Below are 6,000 nucleotides of genomic sequence, written 5' to 3'. Positions count from 1 at the left end.
AGCTTCTTCTTCAGAAGATGCTTCTTTAGTACTGTTGGATGCAGCTTGCAATCCATTCAGACTCTGAGAAATCATATTGACTTGCTGAGTCAATATTTTATTCTGAGCCAATATGGCATTCAGAGTATCAATTTCAAGAACTCTCTTCCTCTGAGGCATCCTATTACTCACAGGATTCCTTTCAGAAGTGTACATGAACTGATTATTTGCAACCATGTCAATGAGTTCCTGAGCTTCTGCAGGCATTTTCTTTAGGTGAATGGATCCATCTGCGGAATGGTCCAATGACATCTTTGATAATTCAGACAGACCATCATAGAATATATCCAGGATGGTCCATTCTGAAAGCATGTCAGAAGGACACTTTTTGGTCAGTTGCTTGTATCTCTCCCAAGCTTCATAGAGGGATTCACCTTCTTTTTGTTTGAAGGTTTGAACATCCACTCTAAGCTTGCTAAGCTTTTGAGGAGGAAAGAACTTGGCTAAGAAAGCCGTGACCAGCTTATCCCAAGAGTTCAGGCTATCTTTAGGTTGAGAGTCCAACCATATTCTAGCTTTGTCTCTTATATCAAATGGGAAAAGCATAAGCCTGTAGACCTCGGGATCAACCCCATTGGTCTTAACAGTATCACAGATCTGCAAGAATTCAGTTAAGAACTGAAAAGGATCTTCTGCTAGAAGTCCATGAAACTTGCAATTCTATTGCACCAGAGAAACTAATTGAGGCTTTAGCTCAAAATTGTTTGCTCCAATGGCAGAGATTGAGATGCTTCTTCCATGCAAGTTAGAATTTGGTGCAGTAAAGTCACCAAGCATCTTCCTTGCATCTCCACCATTGTTATTATTTTCGGCCAAGTCTCCTTCTTTTTCAAAAATTTCTGTCAGATTTTCTCCAGAGAGTTGTGCTTTAGCTTCCCTTAGCTTCCTCTTCAGAGTCCTTTCAGGTTCAGGATCAGCTTCAACAAGAATGTTCTTATCATTGTTCCTACTCATATGAAAAAGAAGAGAACAGAAAAGAAAATATGGAATCCTCTATGTCACAGTATAGAGATTCCTTATGTGAGTATAAGAAGAGAAGAATAGAAAAAGGAAAAGATAAAAATTTGAACACAGAGGAGAAGAGTGGATTCGAATTTTTGAGTAGAAGAGAAGTGTTAGTAGATAAATAAAAAATTAGAAGGAGATGAGAGAGGGAAGAATTCGAAAATTAAATAAAATAAAATAAAAATATTTTTGTTTTTAATTTAAAATTAAAATTAAAATTCGAAAATTTTAAGAAGAAAAATGAAATTAAATTAAATTAAAATTTAAAATAATTAGTTAATTAAAAAGGAATTTTGAAAAAGAGGTTAGTGATTTTCGAAAATTAGAGAGAGAGACTTAGTTAGGTGGTTTTGAAAAAGATAAGAATCAAACAAGATAAGATTAATTGAAAAAAAAGATTTGAAAATCAATTTTGAAAAGATAAGAAGTTAGAAAAGATTTTGAAATTGATTTTGAAAAAGATGTGATTGAAATTTATTTTGAAACAAATTTGAAAAAGAAATTTAAAAAGATTTGATTTTGAAAATTAAAGTTGATTACTTGACTAATAAGAAACAAAAAGATATGATTTTAAAATTTAAAGATTGAACCTTTCTTACTAGGCAAGTAACAAACTTAAAATTTTTGAATCAATCACATTAATTGTTAGCATTAATTTCGAAAATATGAAATAGAAATAAGAAAAAGATTTTGAAAATAAATTTTGAAAATTTCGAAATTATGAAAGAAAAAATGAAAAAGATTTGATTTTTGAAAAAGATTTGAAAAAGATAGAATTTTTAAATTGAAAATTTGACTTGACTCATAAGAAACAATTAAATTTAAAAACTTTTTGACTAAATCAAACCAAATTTTCAAAAATTTATGAGAGAATAAGGGAAAGATATTTTTTTGATTTTTGAATTTTTAATGAAAAAAGAGAAAAACACAAAAAATGACACAAAACATGAAAATTATGAATCAAAACAACTAATGCGTGCAAGAACACTTTGAATGTCAAGATGAACACCAAGAACACTTTGAATGTCAAGATGAACATCAAGAACATATTTTTGAAAATTTTTAAGGAAAGAAAAACATGCAAGACACCAAACTTAAAAATTTTTATTCTCTAGACACTAATAATTCAAGAATGCATATGAAAAACAAGAAAAGACACAAAACATGAAAATGCAAAGATCAAACAAGGAAAATCATCAAGAACAACTTGAAGATTATGAAGAACAAATGCATGAGTTTTCAAAAATTTTAATGAAATTAAAAAGATGCAATTGACACCAAACTTAAAAATTGACACAAGACTCAAACAAGAAACATCAAAAATTTTTTTTTTTTTTGGTTTTTATGATTTTATTAAAAATTTTTTTTGATTTTTCAAAAATTATTTTGAAAAAGAAAAATAAGGATTTCAAAATTTCTAATGAGAATTCCAGGAATCATGCAATGTTAGTCTAAAGCTCCAGTCTAGGAATTAGACATGGCTTACTAGCCAGCCAAGCTTTCAGTGAAAGCTCCGGTCCAAAATACTAGACATGGCCAATGGCCAGCCAAGCTTCAGCATACATAGTTCAAGCATGTGAAGAGGAAGCCTCAGTCCAAAAGAATTTAGACATGGCTTTACAACCAGCATGGCTTCAACATGTTATCTTGAAACTCTAGAATTCATTCTTAAAAATTTTGAAGCCATAGAATAATTTAATTTTTATTTTTTTCGAAAATAAAAATAAAAATAATAAAAACAAAAAGCTTATAATTAAAATAAAATTTACCTAATCTGAGCAACAAGATGAACCGTCAGTTGTCCAAACTCGAACAATCCCCAGCAATGGCGCCAAAAACTTGGTGCACGAAATCGTGATCGTTCATTCTTGGGTAACGGCGCCAAAAACTTAATACGCACGTTCATAATCTTAATTCTTTGTCACAACTTCGCACAACTAACCAGCAAGTGCACTGGGTCGTCCAAGTAATAAACCTTACGTGAGTAAGGGTCGATCCCACGAAGATTGTCGGCTTGAAGCAAGCTATGGTCACCTTGTAGATCTCAGTCAGGCGGATTCAAATGGTTATAGAGTTTTAATAATTAAAAGATAAATAAAACGTAAAATAGGATAGAGATACTTATGTAATTCATTGGTAAGAATTTCAGATAAGCGTATGGAGATGCTTAGTTCCTTCTGAATCTCTGCTTTCCTACTGCCTTCATCCAATCCTTCATACTCCTTTCTATGGCAAGCTGTATGTTGGGCATCACCGTTGTCAATGGCTACTTCCCGTCCTCTCAGTGAAAATGGTCCAAAATGCGCTGTCACCGCACGGCTAATCATCTGTCGGTTCTCGATCATACTGGAATAGGATTCAGTAATCCTTTTGCGTCTGTCACTATGCTCAGCACTCGCGAGTTTGAAGCTCGTCACAGCCATCCCTTCCCAGACCCTACTCGTAATACCACAGACAAGGTTTAGACTTTTCGGATCTCAAGAATGGCCGCCAATAATTCTAGCCTATACCACGAAGACTCTGATCTCACGATCAGGAGGCTAAGAGATACACATTCAAGCTTGTTTGCATGTAGAACGGAAGTGGTTGTCAGGCACGCGTTCATAGGTGAGGATGGTGATGAGTGTCACATAATCATCACATTCATCATGTTCTTGTGTGTGAATGAATATCTTAGAGAAGAAATAGGCTTGAATTGAATAGAAAAACAATAGTACTTTGCATTAATTCATGAGGAACAACAGAGCTCCACACCTTAATCTATGGTGTGTAGAAACTCTACCGTTGAAAATACATAAGAACAAGGTCCAGGCATGGCCGAATGGCCAGCCCCCTAAACATGATCAAGAGATCAAAAGTGATACAAGGATAGTCTCAAAAATGATCCAAAGATTTAAAGGTTTAAAAACAAGAGTAAAAAGTTCTATTTATACTAAACTAGTTACTAGGGTTTACAGAGAGAAGTAAATGATGTAGAAATCCACTTCCGGGCCCACTTGGTGTGTGCTTGGGCTGAGCATTGAGCTTTCATGTGTAGAGACTCTTTTTGGAGTTAAACGCCAGGTTGTAGCCTGCTTCTGGCATTTAACTCTGATTTGCAACCTGTTTCTGGCATTTAACTCCAGAATAGGGCAGAGAGTTGGTGTTGAATGCCAACTTGCGTCATCTAAACTCGGGCAAAGTATAGACTATTATATATTTCTGGAAAGCCCTGGATGTCTACTTTCCAACGCAATTGAGAGCACGCCATTTGGACTCTTGTAGCTCCAGAAAATCTACTTTGAGTGCAGGGAGGTCAGAATCCAACAGCATCTGCAGTCCTTCTTCAGCCTCTGAACCTGATTTTTGCTCAAGTCCCTCAATTTCAGCCAGAAATTATCTGAAATCACAGAAAAATACACAAACTTATAGTAAAGTCCAGAAATGTGATTTTTATTTAAAAACTAATAAAAATATTCTAAAAACTAACTAAATCATTCTAAAAACTATGTAAAAATAATGCCAAAAAGCGTATAAATTATCCGCTAATCAGAACCCTTACTGGATTTTGTGTTTACTCTCTAGTCACTCAGTGTTTGGGGTTAATCACTCTATTCTTTTCTATTCTTGCTTTCTAAAACTTTGTTCTTCATCTAACCAATCAACAAATATACAATGTATACATACAAACATCATGAGGTCTTTTCAATGTTGTAATGGGGCTAAGGTAAAGATATGGGTATATATAAGGCTAAGTGAGCTATAAGTTGAATCCTTAATTAGTCTAAGATCTCACCTAACATATACATACTCTATGAAAATTTAAAATTATCCTGGTTTGCCCAATTTCTCCCACTTTTGTGTCACATACTCATGTACCAAGTTTATTTTATTTTTACCTCCATGTGCATTGATTCCTTTATTAAACTTATCATTGGGGCGAATCTGTCCCCTTAATTAATTACTTAAATAAGAAAAAAAATTTTAATTTTTTTTAAAACATAAACATAACATTTTCAATGCACAAGGTATTTTTATTTATTTTGGTTTCATATGAGTATGCTCCCAAAATCCTGATTATTTTATTAATTTAATCCTTTCCTATCAACTCATGTTTCTACGTTTTCCCACACTTAGTGGATACACAATCTCTATCTTAAGCTAACCAAGTATTCAACTTGGAATTTTTAATTTGTTTTTCTGCTTAAGGCTAGTAATGTGGTTATAGAACAAAAGGGGATTAAAAGGTTCAAGGGGGTTAACAAGGGTGATGTAGGAGGTAGGCTTATTTAGGATAAGTGAGGGAAAATTCAAATGATGGCCTCAATCATATGTGGGTATGTATCTACATTCTATATTGGACATATAGATTAAAACAAAGTAAAGATTACAAGCATAGAAAAGAAGTGCGAAACACACAGGAACAAAATTTATGGTTGAATATAACCATACAATTAAGCTCAAAAACTCACGGGTTGTGTGTTCTTTGGCTCAAAAATCATATATCAGTTATGTATGTCATGCAAGTAGAAATCAAGAATTCCCATTATTCTCAATGTGAATCTTAGGATGGCTCTTAAAAACTTAGTGTTCTTCCTTGAAGAAATGTTGTTAACTAACTCACATTTGCTGCTATATATATATAGTGTGTGGATTGTCGTGATTCTGTTATTCTAAAGTTTCTAGTTTACTCTTTTATTTCCAATTAATCCAAATTATCGTATGCTAAAAGGGTAAACTAAACTAATTAATCCATATATTCTATATCACAACTTAATAAGCTAAAAGTGAAACTAAACTATATATATATATAAACCAAAGTGCAAAATGTAGAAATATAGTAAAAATACAGAAAAAGAAAAAATGTGCAAGTACTGGAAGATAAATAAGATAAGATAAAATAAAAATAAAAATAAAAATATAGAAAATAAACAAAATAGGATAGAAAGAGAGTCTGAAAAGTGGTTCACCAAAATA

At 32.8% G+C, this 6,000-nt stretch overlaps 1 non-coding gene across 1 annotated transcript; it reads left to right on the top strand.

Annotated features, from left to right (window-relative positions):
* The first annotated feature begins 345 nt into the window (after positions 1–345).
* LOC148550695 (small nucleolar RNA R71) lies at positions 346–453 on the top strand. The gene has a single exon (XR_015893148.1). It is a non-coding gene; the product is annotated as a small nucleolar RNA R71 (small nucleolar RNA).
* The last annotated feature ends 5,547 nt before the right edge of the window (positions 454–6,000 follow it).

Source organism: Arachis ipaensis, chromosome B7 (genome assembly GCF_059453495.1).
Source record: "Arachis ipaensis isolate K30076 ecotype BB chromosome B7, ASM5945349v1, whole genome shotgun sequence".
Taxonomy (NCBI): Eukaryota; Viridiplantae; Streptophyta; class Magnoliopsida; order Fabales; family Fabaceae; genus Arachis; species Arachis ipaensis.
This window is presented reverse-complemented; position numbering and strand designations above follow the sequence as displayed.